This window comes from Triticum aestivum, chromosome 3A, assembly GCF_018294505.1.
Source record: "Triticum aestivum cultivar Chinese Spring chromosome 3A, IWGSC CS RefSeq v2.1, whole genome shotgun sequence".
In the NCBI taxonomy this organism is placed as follows: Eukaryota; Viridiplantae; Streptophyta; class Magnoliopsida; order Poales; family Poaceae; genus Triticum; species Triticum aestivum.
Window position 1 is genome coordinate 753,054,424 of NC_057800.1, and position 15,166 is coordinate 753,069,589.

Genomic DNA, 15,166 nt, shown 5'->3' on the forward strand with positions numbered 1-15,166 from the left:
CGCCAAGCTTGCCTTCCATGCCAAGGAAAGTCCCTTTCGGACACGGGACGAAGTCTTCAATCTTGTATCTTCATAGTCCAGGAGTCCGGCCGAAGGTATAGTCCGGCTATCCGAACACCCCCTAATCCAGGACTCCCTCACCCATGACTCACCATATTCGATTCACCCAGGAAATACCAAGATGTACTTGGATCTGAAAGATAGATTCTGGTGGACCAGAATGAAGAAGGATATTGCAGAGTATGTAGCAGTTTGTGATGTATGTCAGAGAGTGAAGGCAGAACATCAGAAGCTAGCAGGATTGCTGCAACCACTGTCGATACCCGAATGGAAGTGGGATAAGCTAGGCATGGATTTTATCACGGGATTACCCAGGACTCGTTCAGGCTATGAATCGATATGGGTTTTAGTCGATCGCTTGACGAAAGTAGCTCATTTCATCCCAGTGAAGACCACTTACACCAGTGCTAAGTTGGCAAAGATATACATGACCAGGATCGTATGTTTGCATGGAGTTCCGAGAACAATTGTATCAGATAGAGGAACCCAGTTTACCTCAAAGTTTTGGAATCAGTTGCATGAAACTTTGGGAACCAGACTGGAGTTCAGTACAACTTTTCACCCACAAACAAATGGACTGACCGAGAGAGTCAACCAAATTCTAGAGGATATGCTGAGAGCTTGTGCACTAGATTATGGATCTAGTTGGGATGACAACTTGCCCTATGCAGAGTTCTCATACAACAACAGTTACCAAGCCAGTTTGAAGATGACCCCTTTCGAAGCATTGTACGGAAGGAGGTGCAGAACACCATTGTTATGGGATGAAGTTGGAGACCGACAGTTGTTTGGACCAGATTTGATTAAAGAATCAAAAGAGGAAGTTAAACTGATTCGCGATAGACTCAAGGTAGCCCAGTCCAGGCAGAAGAGCTATGCGGATTCTAAACGCAAGGAGACAGCTTACGAAGTTGGACACAGAGTGTATCTTCGGGTATCACCACTCCGAGGAGTTAAGCGCTTTGGAGTTAAGGGAAAGTTAGCACCACGATTTGTGGGACCATACAAGGTTTTGGAACGTATGAGAGAAGTTGCTTACAAGTTGGAATTGCCCAAATGATTGACAGGAGTTTACGATGTGTTCCACGTTTCTCAGCTGAAGAAGTGCCACGCGGAGATGGCCGATATTCCTCTGAAAGATACAGTGCCACTGGAAGCGATATAGTTGGGAAGCGACTTGACTTACGAGGAGAAGCCAGTCAAGATTCTCAAGTTTGCCAGCCGGGTTACACGCAGCAAAGTTACCAAGTTCTGTAAAGTTCAGTGGAGCCACCATACCGAGGATGAAGCCACCTGGGAACAAGAAGAAGACGAGAAGAAGACCTACGCAAGGACCATCCACACCTATTTTCTAGCCAACCCGAATCTCGAGGGCGAGAGTCATCTTAAGGGGTGTAGGTTTGTAACATCCCAAATTTTCAATTTGGAATGTTATGCTTTAGATCATCATTGCATATCATATTTTATTGCATTTTGGCGTGATCCTAGAAATTCTACGCAACTCAAGGACCTACCGAGAGAGTTGGGGATTTCATTATTTTCATATTTGCGTTTTCGCGAATTTTGAAAAGAGGATCTTTTGATTTTAATTATTTTCTCTTCGAATATTTCTTTTATAAAAATAAAGAGTGAGGATAAAATGACTTCCTCAAAATAGAGAAATATCGAAGATTTTATATTAAAATCAAATAAGATTTTTATTCGGAGTTTTATTGATATTTTATTGGAATTAGGAAAAAAGGTGTTTTTCAAAATTGCATTTTAGGGCCAAATAAATGTTCACCTTGTCCGGCTTATTTTAGAGGACGGGGAAAATTTATTTCGGAATTTTTGGAGTCCATTCAGTATTTCTTTTCTTTCTTTTTCTGCATGTCAGAATGTTTATTAAAAAAAAGTCAAACCGACACCGGGCCGTACCCGAGCGGGACTCCGCCAGGGGAGGCTTTATAAGCCGCGCCGGTCGAGCCCGAGGCCCATCAGCCTGAGCCCCGAAACCCTAGCCGTCGCGCCGCTGCCGCCGCACCGCGCCGCCCCGCCGTCGCCGCCGGACCTCGCCGGACCACCGCCGGACCCGAGGTAGCCGCCTCGGTTTTCGCGAGAAAACTGTTTGGTTTTTTTTCGAAACCCTAGATCCCTTTTTTTATTTTAGATCCGGTTCAGTTTATTTTCGTTTTAGTTATTTAGCGAACGCCTGTTTTTACGTTCGTTTTAACGAACGGTTTTCACTGTTTAGCCGCAGACAGCGAACGTTCGTTCGTTAGCCTGTTCGTCAGTTTTCTTTTTCTCGGATTTTCCGCGATTATTTTTCGATCGCGATTTCTGATCCGATTTTCATTTTAGTATAACTTTTCGCTCGTTTATCGGAATCAGGCGATTCAAGCGCCTAGAGTTTCGTCTCGAAACCCTCTTTCCGTTTAATCAACTTAAACAAGTTTTTGCTACTGTAAAATTTGACTTTAGTGCAGATTAGTAAACGAAGCTTGTTTCTTTCGCAGTTTGAGTTTTGTTGCTCCATTTGATTTGATTTTTTTTGCATACCAGAGTTCTTAAGTTGAAATTTATGGTTAGACTTCTTATTTGAATTTTACTCGTGCCCTTGCTTGATTGCTTATTGTATGCTTGTTTGATTGCGATAGAGTACCCGGAGTGCGAAGCGTGCTACATCGAGTCTCTAGGTTTCCCGGATCATCAGCAAGGCAAGTAACACTTTGATCATACCTTTTTACTATCCAGTTTTATTGCATTAGATCAATCCTGAAACACTTTCATGGTTAGGATCTGAAAAATTGTGGGTTGGGAAGTAGATGAGGTAGTACCTATTCACCTGCTTCATTATCAAACCCTGGGAGTTATTTCTACGTTGCTTATATTGCTATGCTATGCTAGTAGCCGTGGTTTGGGTTTGAGTGTATTCCATGACAGATTGTGAGATTGTTTACTTAATGGTTCAACTTAAGGTGGCAAACTTTAATACACATCTGGGTGGATTGAGGCACCTGGGGAACCCAGTGATTGCCTGTATTTTTGAAAATCCCGGGGTACCGTGTGATTTTCCTATGGACTGCCACCCAGGCTCAAAGGGATCATAAGATTATTCATGCTGGAAACTTCCGTGTGCAGCCACATGCCATTATGGGCTCTGGTATAATTGATTAAGTCGTGTGAACTCTTACAGTGATAGACTAGAAGATGTAGGGGATGTAGGTGTACCGGTCTACCCATCGTAAGGTGCTAACGCTTCTGAAAGATTGTGTCTCGGTCATCCGTTTCTCAAACACCTTGTAGTGCGAGAAATCCAATGGAGGAGATCGAGTCTTGCGAGGTAAAGTGCACAAACCTCTGCAGAGTGTACAAACTAATCATGGTTAGCCGTGTCCCCGGATATGAACATCTTGAGTATCTAGTTTTTGGATTATCATGTGGATCTCATCACTCTAAATTAATTTTGTTGGGTTAATGATTAATTTTAATTGGGATTGAGAGTTTACCTTCTCAATGTTTTCAACCAACTTTGTAGTTAAATAAAATATATCCCTTTGCAGTAGGGAAAAATTGGCTTTTCGCAAAACCTATTAATCATACAGCCTCCACCAGCCATATATGCATGTAGTGATAGCTTTACATTGTTCATTACTCTCTTGTGTTACAATTGCCAGCATATTCCATGTGCTGACCTGTTTCGGGCTGCAACGTATCATGTTGCAGACTTGTCAGACAACGAGTAAGGAGCCTTAGGTCGTGGTCTTTCACTCGGTGATGCCGTTGGAGTTGATGGACTCACTTTATCATCCAAGCCTTCCGCTGTTATCATATTAGATGGCCTTAAGCCATATTTATTGTAATAAGTTCTCTTTTGAGACATTCGATGTAATAAGTGTGTGATTGCTACTTTATTATAAATCCTTAAATACTGTGTGTGTCAGCATTACCGATCCAGGGATGACACTGATGCACAAAGATCAGACTGTTTGAGGTCTGGTCGCTACAATAAGGCACAACACAACATAAAAACACTAAAAAAATCATTCCGATCTAAACGATGATAATATGAAGTTCTTATAAGTAGTTTGACATATGTTTAATTGATTACTTATGCATGCTTACTCAAAGTCCTACTATTTTATAGATGGTGCATTATATTAAGGTAAAGTCTTGGTTGCTTCAATTTGTTGGCTGGAATGAACCAAAAGCTGATTTTTTTTTTCTACTCAAAATGCATCATACCGTGCTAATTTAATATTATAATTGTCAGATGCGGTGAAAGGTACATGCGTCACAGGTTTTGGCATACACTTTTCAGTTTTATATTTATTGTTATTGCAACACGCTCGTTCTGTTGGCTGCTAGTTTGAAATGAAAGGTGCATGAAGGCCCAAAAGCTAGCAAATGATTTGGCTCTCGTAGTGCGACTACAAATAGTAAGACATGATAATTATTGGCAAAGCAGTGACTTGCAAGCTTAACATGATAATCTGAGCCGGCATTTCGCAAAGCACAATAACTAGGAAACTCAATCATCCATTAATGTTATTATCGCTACAAGGAACACATGGCAACCATATATAAACTCAATGAAGATATAGAGTCACATTATACTCGATGATATCTCCCTTGGACGGGTTCACAGAGTTGATGCAGTTAATGCATACGGTCCTGAGCAAGCCGTATCCTTTGGCCATTCGAAATGCACCACGGCCTCCAATAACGGGGAGCTCTCTGCTTGGTTTACTGAATTGATTTCTTGAGAACATCACGAACGAGCTGCCTTTGAACGGACCATCTGTCATCTCACAATCAATAGTTTCCAATATCGTGTACCCATCTTTCCCCGTTTCAACGTACATACCCTGTGCATTCCCAATCACCTTAGAAGTACTCGCAGGCCCCTCGGTGAGCACGTCATCAAACACGTAGACGGAGCTAAAGGGCACTAAGCCATGAGCATGAGCCGTGGCATTCTTGTTTTCGGCGACAAGGACCGAGGATGGATCATTCACACTATGGGTGTTGTGAAGGTAGAAGCGGATGTTTGTCACCTTCTCGCTTCCACTAACCGGATAAGCATTGCATTGGAGAGATATAAGGAGGACGGTGAGGAGTAAGAATCGAATTCTCATCTTGTGTTCTTGTGGTTTTTGGATTGTGAATTGAACATGATCGGTGAGAAGGTTTGGTCTGTGTATTTATAGTTGGGGAGAGCATATCATTTCGTATTCTTTATATGGGAAAAAATTAATGAATATAGATAGGAGGATATCTTTTGGTATAAGATATGTACACATAATTAATGATTATACTTAAGTACTGCCTATCTTTGGAAAGAAATTAATATGAGCCATCTATAGAATATTTGGTGAAATGACGATAATATATTTTATCATGAATCTAATGCTACTAATTTGATGGCATAAATGTTGGTCTATTATTGTGTAAATGCGATCAAACATAAAAAAGTTTGACTTTCCAACAAAATTGGAAGTACACTGTTTCAAGGACGAAGGGAGTAGCCTACTTGAAGCCAGGACATTCCAAGCCAGTGGGCATCACCTTGGTTGGCCGTATGTGGCTCGACCACAGGACAGAAATGGGCCCAAACAGGATGTGGCATCCAGGTGGCACATTTGGTGGCTGAGGCTTAGTACATCCAGACTCCACCACAACGACATGCTAAGATGAGATGCATGGAAAAAGATCAATCAAACCATTCAACCATGCATGTCAAAACTATTACACTACTCCCTCCGTCTGGAAATACTCGTCAAAGAAATGGATGTATGTAGACATGTTTTAGTTTTAGATACATCCATTTTTATCCATATCGGCGACAAGTAATTCCGGACGGAGGGAGTACTTGTATTCCACAAATATCTTACATATATTCAATAATCAAATATCCATGTTTCAACTTCATCAAAATATATAACAAATAATTTCCACAACAACATGCGGAGTATCATCTAGTTCGTTTTATGTCGTCGTTTGTTGTCTTGGTGTTGAGATTCACATTGAGGTGGCAAAAAATCGAGATTGAATGACAATTAGCAAACATAAGTACATCTAAGACATCCTGGAAAAGCTAAGCCAACTCAAAGTATCTATAACCCCTTCTCAAAGTTTTCTTTTTGAGAAGTTAACCTAGAACTAGCCATTCTTCTAGTCCTTAAATACAACTCAACCCGCTCAATTTTGAGGAGTGCCTTAAACTTAACTTTTCAAAACGCCGTGACTTCTTCAACTACATTGACCCTCAGCCCATGTCCCTAACCATTCGTGGTCGCGCCACCGCGAGTTTCATTTCCTCTCGAGCTCTGGTGGCATGTGCGACCTCTAGCCGCCGACCCATGCGAGGTTTCCATCGAAACGGCCAAAATGTTTTTTATTTTACTTTTCTTTATAGTGATGTCGAAATGTATCTGTAAATTAACTCCATAATTTTTTAGGAGTTAAAAATTTAGGATAGTAGGCTATTTAGATGAAAGGGAAAAAGAAATAGTGAGGCATACTAGCCGACAAAAGAAGCTAGCAGACAAAGAGCAAAGTCTGCTCTGCTCATCATCAGTTGTCCACTAGAGTATAAACAAAAAGTAAAGGTTGTCCCTTTGCGTGCCCTCTTGTATCTCTAGTAGAATTCTAGATCCATCAACTCAAGTAGCGCTTGATCCAGCCGAGCAGGGGATCCATGGAGCATCTGCCGGACGAGTGCGAGCTGGAGGAGCTGGAGGTGTCCACTGTAGACCTCGAGGCGGAGGAGCCGAGGCTGATGGAGCAGCTGGCGGCAGCGTGCCGGGACCCGGGCGTGTTCCGGCTGGTCAACCATGGCGTCCCCAGCGGCCTCACCGCCCGCCTGTTCGGGCTGGCGCGCGGGCTGCTGGAGCTGGACGCGGCCAACAAGTCCCGGCTGCCGGGCTACTTCTGTGGCACGCCGGCGCTGGCGGCGCTGCCCGTCAAACAGCTCAACTGGCTCGAGGGGCTGCACGTCGAGGCCGACGACACCGGCGACCGTTGTCATTCTTGTCCAGATGGTGCTGACGGTGAAGCAGGCGGCACTGCCTTGGCGGAGTTCATGGAGGCGGTGAGCGGGGAGTACGTGGCGCACATGGCGCGCATCGCCCGGAAGCTGTTCGACGCCCTGGCCAGCGGCGAGCTGGGCCTGGATGAAGAGCAGCGCGCGTCGTACCTGACGGAGCGTGGCAGCATCTTCCGGGCGTACCGCTACCCGGCTACTGCGCCAGGGCGGCGGCAGCTGGGGATGGAGGCGCACACGGACAGCTCGGTGCTCTCGATCCTGAACCAGGACATGGTGGGCGGCCTGCAGGTTTTCCATGGTGGTAGGTGGTGTTTTGTCCGTCCGGTGGAGGGCGCGCTGGTGGTGAACGTGGGCGACATGCTGCAGGCGATGAGCCGGGCGCGTACCGGAGCCCGGACCACCGGGTGGTGGCGCCGGCCTGGACGGAGGTGGACAGGATGTCGCTCTGCTACTTCGCGTTCCCGCAGGAGGACGCCGTCATCGTCGGCGCGGCGTCAGCTTGTCGTCAGGAGGAGGTGTACAGGGGGTTCAGCTACCGTGAGTTCCGGGAGCAGGTGCAGGCGGACGTGAAGGCCACCGGCTCCAAGGTCGGCCTGGCCCGATTCCGCGTCGCCGTCGCCCAATCATAAGCATTCATTTTTTCTTCTTCTTCTTGTCATTTTGTACTCCTATATGTTTGTAGCGGGCCGAGAAAACTTTAATCCAAATTCATTGCCAAGCCTTTGGAATAATATAAAGGAATCATCTACTGAACTGGTGGTTATATATCATACCAAATCATCTACTAAACTGGTGGTTATATATCATACCAAATTCTAAAGGAATAATATAAAGGAATCATGTTCTTAACTTTAATCCAAATACATTAATAACACCAGGGGAATAATCCTATAATCTAGCTTCAAATAATACCATCCATTGAATTTAGTTACATTTTTACTAACCGAAACAGTACAAGTGAAGATAGAAGGGAAACCGTTATTTCTGAATTTAGACATATTTACATGCTATACTTTATCTGAATATAAAGAGAGGAAATATACAACATGAGATGGAGTAGTGGAGTGAAGCGCCCGCATCAGCAGTCAATCTATGGTAGGCAAGTGAATGATGCGGTGCCATGATTGCTATTTACTGGTGACGAAGGGAAGCGGCGGATAAACAAAGGAGATGCCCCTGGCCGCCGTGCCTCTCCCCTGGGAGCCCTCCCGTTTGACGCTCGCGGTGTCAAACAGTCGAGGAATTGCACAGGGCGCTCCTCGTAATCTTGCACGCAAACAGGGCTCCAAATAGTTGAGAATTCGCACAGGGTAACTTGTTAGTATATCAAAAAAGAAACTAATGATGCTACACCAACTCTGCCCTGCTGTAGCAAACATGCAAGCTTACACTAGTGCAAATGTTATTCACATATTACTCTGCGATTCACATGAAAAATATAGAGACAAGGCCCTAAACATGCCTGATATAGACGTCCAGTAAGTAAAATAGCTAGTCACACACACACAAAAATCAGAGAAGAAACTTTAGGTAAAATCCCTAGAGTTGATGGGAAAGGCCTCACAAAGCATTGAAAGTTGCAAATTTAGCAGAGCATATAGAACCATGCTTTATATTGTCTGAGAGAACATAGCAGCCATACGTCTTTTAAGAAATATCAGTCAGATTATAAACAGAGTACCTTGCTAGTTGCAAAGCCTCCTTCAGTACCATCTTCATACATTATTTAGTAAGGATCCCTAACTCAAATTATCCTAACAGAACAGCTCATAATTGTATGCATAATATGCACATAAATTAGAAAAAAAAAATCAATATTAGAGATGAGTAACATGTCCTAATATAATAAGGTGGATTGGCATGTACGGAAAACAAACATGTGTTGTCCCTCCAAGACATCTCTGCACGCAACATTTTTGGTTCTTTTTCCAGTGGGATGAATAAACTAGGTGTAGACATGCAGAAATTATTATCACATTCCAACCGTCGGCATGTAAAAATACAAAGCAATAACTCATTGGCAATAACAAGTACAGCCTTGATCCTAAGCCCATAGTTATTTAGCACCAACAACAATTTATTAAGAAAGAAAAACACCCAGTAGAACGCACCTGAGTTGACCAGAACATGTTGTTTTTTTATTAGAATGACATTTTAACTTGAAGGAGGTAATAATACGCACCATCTACAACAGACAGTGCTGGGGCTACCAACTTATAAGCATAACACTAACCGTCACGTTCAATTTAATTTTTAAGCTCAGACCGTATCTTGAAAACGCGAAGTGCTTTTGCTCAATACTTGGTGCTACCATTGATTTTGCTCCCACTTATGTCTCGGGTGTTGACTAAGGGAGTTACTGGAAAATAGGCCAGTCTTTGATTTTGTCTATCTTTACACTGCAGATCAACATCTCAGTTTAGTCAAATTCTTCCTTTTGAAGTCATGGGATAAGCTGAGCAGATCATTCCAATTAATTTCCTTTTCTGAGAATCTATTCATTAACATTAGAGATGACAACTACTTCTGATTGCATTTTGAAAAATCAAAGGTAAAGGACTCAAAGCAGTTTTGATTAGATTGGAAGAGTTTATTTGACAACCTGCAGAAGACTACATAATCTGAAACGTAAATATATATCAGTGCAACAGGAGACAGCTGAAACAAAGAATCTAATATGTGCGTAGTTAGCCTAATAGTTGATAATTCATAGATTATTTGTATCAATTGGAGAACGGGGAACTAAAACTGCTACTTGAAATTAATGTATGAGTCTCTAGCACTAACATTGTTCGGAATTATCATCTAAACAATTACTAATTGTATAGAGAGTATAACTAAAACTATTGAAGATTTATCTAATCAAAATTTATTTCAAAGCCTTAAGCCACACAGGAGATCGAATTCGAAAGCACACGTAGCTTCTAGGTAGAGCGCAAAGCTGGTGTACTGCAGGGATTCAGGACGCTGTAGGAGATGCACACATGACACCACCCCTGTTGGTTCCCCTCGCTCCTGTATTTGCATGATATATATATGGTCATGAGCAGTGCTGGTAGATGGACACCAAAAGTACCAATTTTTCTTGATCAAACGTTAGGGATTAATGCAATCTATAGAGAGGCTTCTGTGACTGCTTGAACGGGCTGTACAATAGGGCAAAGATTTCAGGATAATTGATCACTTGCCTACACTGTGAGGACATGAGTGACAGGCCATGAACTCCAACAGACAAGAGAGTAGGTGGTGTAAACAGCAGAGCGTCCGTACCTTGGATGGATCGGCCTAGGCCTTCTTTAGAGCTCAGCGCCGAAGTTCCTGGTGATTGGAGTGATCCCCACCGGTAGCTGGATATTGCTATTGCAACGAACAAGATCAGGTTCAGTTCAGGAAAAAGAACGGAAGAAAGAAAAACAGGACTGGGATTCGATCCTTGCGCTGATTTTCTTACCCCTCGAGTTTGTGGGGATGGACGATGTTGCCGATGTCGCCGAGCACCCGCCTGTTTCCTCCTGCAATGGCACTGCGGCACCTGGACATCATCAAAGAGAAACATGAGTAAAGATGAACGGCGACAATCCAGGGACGAACAGATGAACCAGTGACCCAACGATTGCGCCGGCCAAGAGGAAGTGCAGGCGGCATGCTATGGGAACGACGACGGTGGACCATGCGATGACCCACGGCGAACGACGCGGGAGGAGGAGGAGGGGGCGACTGGGGTCGTGCGGGCGGGACGAGGAAGGAGGCGTTGGCATACCTGCGACAGCAGAGGAGGGGAAGCAGGTGCGCGACGGGCGGCGGCTCCGTGGCTCCGGCTCTCTTGCGGCGAAGGGCGGCGACCTGCGGCATCTCTCCCCCGGCGCGCGACGGGCGGCGGCTCCGGCTCTCCCACGGCGAAGGGCGCGATGGGCGGCAACTTGCCGACGGCTCCCGCAGCGAAGGGTGGCGACCTGTGGCGGCTAATGGCTGCGAGAGGAGGAGCGGGGCGGCGAACGACGCGGGAGGAGGAGGAGGGGGCGACTGGGGGTCGTGCGGGCGGGACGATGGAGGAGGAGGGGGCGACTGGGGGTCGTGCGAGCGGGGCGACATGTCGTGCGAACGGGCAGGGTGGGTTAGCGATTGATCGTGGCTTGTTGCGTGGTTGGTATAGCGTTAAACACAAAATGATTAAGGGCCATTAGATTTTGATGATGGATGGATGTGATTGTTTGGATCTACCCCTCTCTTCCTTTTATAGTGGTAGTAGATAGATAGTAGATAATGGCATGGTGAATAATTAAAGCGTAAAACGCGTTTAGTATCTGGAGGGATGTAGACCATCAGATTGCAGGTTTCGATGGATAGGATGATTTAGTTCTCCGTCTTTTTTTCTTTTATAGTGGTAGTAGATAGTAGATGAATATGGAGCCAGTGCCAGACGACGGCTGCGGTCGGTGTAGTCGGATTGTGGCGGCGGGTTTGCTGACCCTGCCGATGGCGGCCGTGTCCATGTGCGTGCCGGGCCCTGACGCACCGCCACGACCCATGTTGCTCTTGTTCGCCAGGATCCTCTGCGTTCTTTCCCCATGCGCCATCTTCATCGTCCTGCTCACAGTCATCGTCACGGAACATGGCCGGCGACCAACGGACCAACTGGCCAAAGCCGACCACCCCAACGGACGGCCCAAAGTCGTCGTCGTCGTCGTCGTCGTCATGGATCCAGATCCGGAACCAAAGCGAGAGATGGCCGGCGGCAAAATTGACTGCGGCCGGTGGTTGGCCATCTTCCTCCTGGGTCTGGTGACGCTGTCGATGGTGGCCTTGACCATCCGCCTGCCGGGCCCTCAGGATCCAGTGTTGGACTTGATCATGAGGATCGTGTGCATCGCCGCAGCCTGCAGTTTCTTCATGCTCATGGTCGCGGTACTCGTCACGGAGCTACCACCTTCCCCTCCAAGTCCACGGACCCACCTTTAGCAGGCTTCTTCTTCTTCTTCTTCTTCTTCTTCTTCTTCTTCCTCTTTGATTCATTTTATTCATTTATTTATTTATAGATTGATTTTCTGGCCCATCCATACGCGTATGCACATGATGACATATTTTCTTCCTCATGTTTCCTACTCTCCAAAATTATACTAGTATGCACGCTGCGCAACACAAAATAACTACACAGAATTGAGACAATGAACACACGCCGTGCGGAGATTTTGGGAAAAGTTTACCAATTAAAAAAGTAACGAATTTTGAGAAGTTCACAAATTTTAAAATAGTTTGTGGATTCAAAGAAAATCATAAGTTTGATTTTTTCTGAATTTAATAAATGTTCATAAATTTTAAATAATGTTCAACGATTGAAATAACTTGACGAATTTGAAAACAATTCATGGATTTGAAAAACCTTCACGGGCTTAAAAAAAGTTCATAGATTTTGTGGATTTGAAAATTGGTCATGGATTTGAAAAGAATTTGAGAAAAATTCACTAATTCTGTGGATTTGAAAAACTTTAACAAAGTTGATTTTTTTAACTAATTCCATGGATTTTTCACGAAAATGAGAACATTTCATTCATGTAAACTGAAAACAAAAAGGAAATGAAAATAAATAAAAAATAAAGAAAAACCAAAAATAAGAAGGAAAAAACACCAAAAACCACCAAAACCGGACAAAAAAAAACACCAGTGAACAAAAGAACGCCCAAAAAAAAACCCAGCCTAAAACCAGTGGGAGGTGAGATATTGGGCCGCAGCCCACTTAGATGGAGTGCAATATATCTGGCACAATATCTAGAGGGAGGTTAGTCGCTTACAACAGTAATGGATTGTCAAATCACAAGGCCCTGCCTTTCAGCAGTAATGAGCCGTCGGCCGTCAAATCACAAAGGTCCTTTTTTTTTGAAAGTAAATCACAAAGGTCCTCGCCTCTCGTGAAGCCGACCAAGCAAGACTGCCCCGCCCTCTAGCCTTTTAAAAATTGTATGCTTTTGTATAGTAGTAGTATCGATGAATTGCACCATGGAGCAAAACTAACAAGACTAGCAAGTTGCCCGTGCGTTGCGATGGAACAAATGTTATGATCTCAAGTGATAACGGTGGTAGAGATCAAGCATAACAAAATATTTTAAAATGATGACAAATACATGAAAGAGTAGACATTTAAACTTGGTTCATAAATAAGATGTGTTACATAAATTAACATGAAAACATAACTCGCTTCTGCAAATTCTGCTAGGCCTCCTTTGGTTCATAGGATAGAAATTTTATAGGAATAGAAAAACATAGAAAGTGAGATGACACGCATCTCAATTCCTATAAAGAAAGAGACGCCATTTGATGCATATGATAGGAATTTTTCCATTGAGTCCAGGCTAATATTTTTTTTTCTCCAAAATGTGAAGGATTGATTCCTATCCTACATAGGAATAGAAATCTATTCCTATAAACCAAAGGGCTTCAAACAAATATTTCCTTTGCAAATCCTATCCTGTAGAGTTCCTACTAAATTCCTACAACCAAAGGAGGCCTTAATGCCTTCTTTCACAATGCATAACACAACTTCTATGTGAGTATATCCTTAACACAATATCCCAATACTTTTTTTTTCTGTGCTAGATCGACAAAGAGGCTTGCTGTGTGACAAACACCCCCATCCATTTATTAATGGGAAGTGAACCCAAACTATATGATCTTTCATGCTTAAAGAAAATCCATTGGTTACAAAAAATAGGATGATAAGTCAAGTGACAATCAGATAATACTTGGAACACATTGAGAGTCCGAGCAACATAGTTGCTAACCAAGATTAGCAACAAAAAATAGGATGATAAGTCAAGTGAAGATTTAAAACGTCAAAAAATTATGAATGCCCAGAAGGTGCAAACTTGCGACGAAAACTATCCATTAAATTTTTTGCAGGACCTAACAATGAACTGAGCACAAATTTGGGGTACGAAATTTCCCATTATTGTAATGTACATATATTCGACTGACTATATACTTGAAAAAACAATGTGAATGAAGTACAAACTAGTCTGTTTTAGAGGTCCCAATCTATTTAGATAAGTAAAAAAGACTCACTAAGAAACAACTTACAAATTTTCACTACATTAGTGAAGCCGGAGGAGCCCCTGCTCGCGAAGCCGGCGCCAGGCTGATCCCGTGGCCGTGGGAGGAGATTCCGCCACAGGGTCTCGTTCGGGGCTGCTTGCACTGGCGTTCACTGCTCGTGAACCGCGCGGGGGAAGGGCAGGTGAGCATTGGCCGTGGTCCAGCGCAGCTCCTCCGCGGGGACCGTCATGGCGGAGAAGGCAGGGGTGGCACCGGCGCGCGCCTACCCGCCGCACCTCCGTGCTCTTCTCTGCCTCTGCGATCGCGTCTTCTGAATTTCTTTGCCTCCGCGTCTTCTGAATTTCTCTGATGCAGTCGCTTTGCTTGTGTATTTTGGTACAGGGGTAAAACATGTCATTTTGCTGGTTTCTGGAGCTTGTCGGAAAAAGCTAAAACGACTTATAATACGGAACGGAGGGAGTACATACATCTAAAGCGAATATGAGTCCTACTGTTTGCACGGAACACATAACTCCCTATAAACTTTACTTGAAATGTTTTCGAGTGCTATGCCTAATCAAATTAACTGAACCGAAGTGAACAGGTGATTTATTCAGGTAATGCACAATGCTAAGTGGGCCTCTAGGATTTATTAGGAATTTCTGAAATAGTTATTGGGCTGCCCAAAATAGACTAAATTCCAGCAAGAATGACCCAAGCTGAATTACCTAGCTAACAAACTAATAAATGATACAACAAGGAAGACAAGGGTACCTTTATTCATTGAGTGTGGGATCTGAGAACTTCACTACTTCACAACACACTTGTCCATTCTTCATCACGCTGCTCTACTTATCTTGATGTCATGTACAAAAATCCGGCAAAGATCACAATGAAAAAACGGTCTGCATATTTGCATAGCAAATCTACTAACAACCTGAAGGGATGGAGTGCAACAAATTTCACCAAGGATGAAGTACAGATTTCTGCAAAGAGTCAATTCTAAATGCGCCTTGTGCATTCCCAAGCACCTTGGACGTAATCGCAGTTCCA

The 15,166-nt window shown here is 43.9% G+C and overlaps 1 pseudogene; it reads left to right on the forward strand.

The window, feature by feature from the left end:
- The first annotated feature begins 6,671 nt into the window (after positions 1–6,671).
- On the forward strand, positions 6,672–7,835 carry LOC123059734 (gibberellin 2-beta-dioxygenase 5-like; annotated as a pseudogene).
- The last annotated feature ends 7,331 nt before the right edge of the window (positions 7,836–15,166 follow it).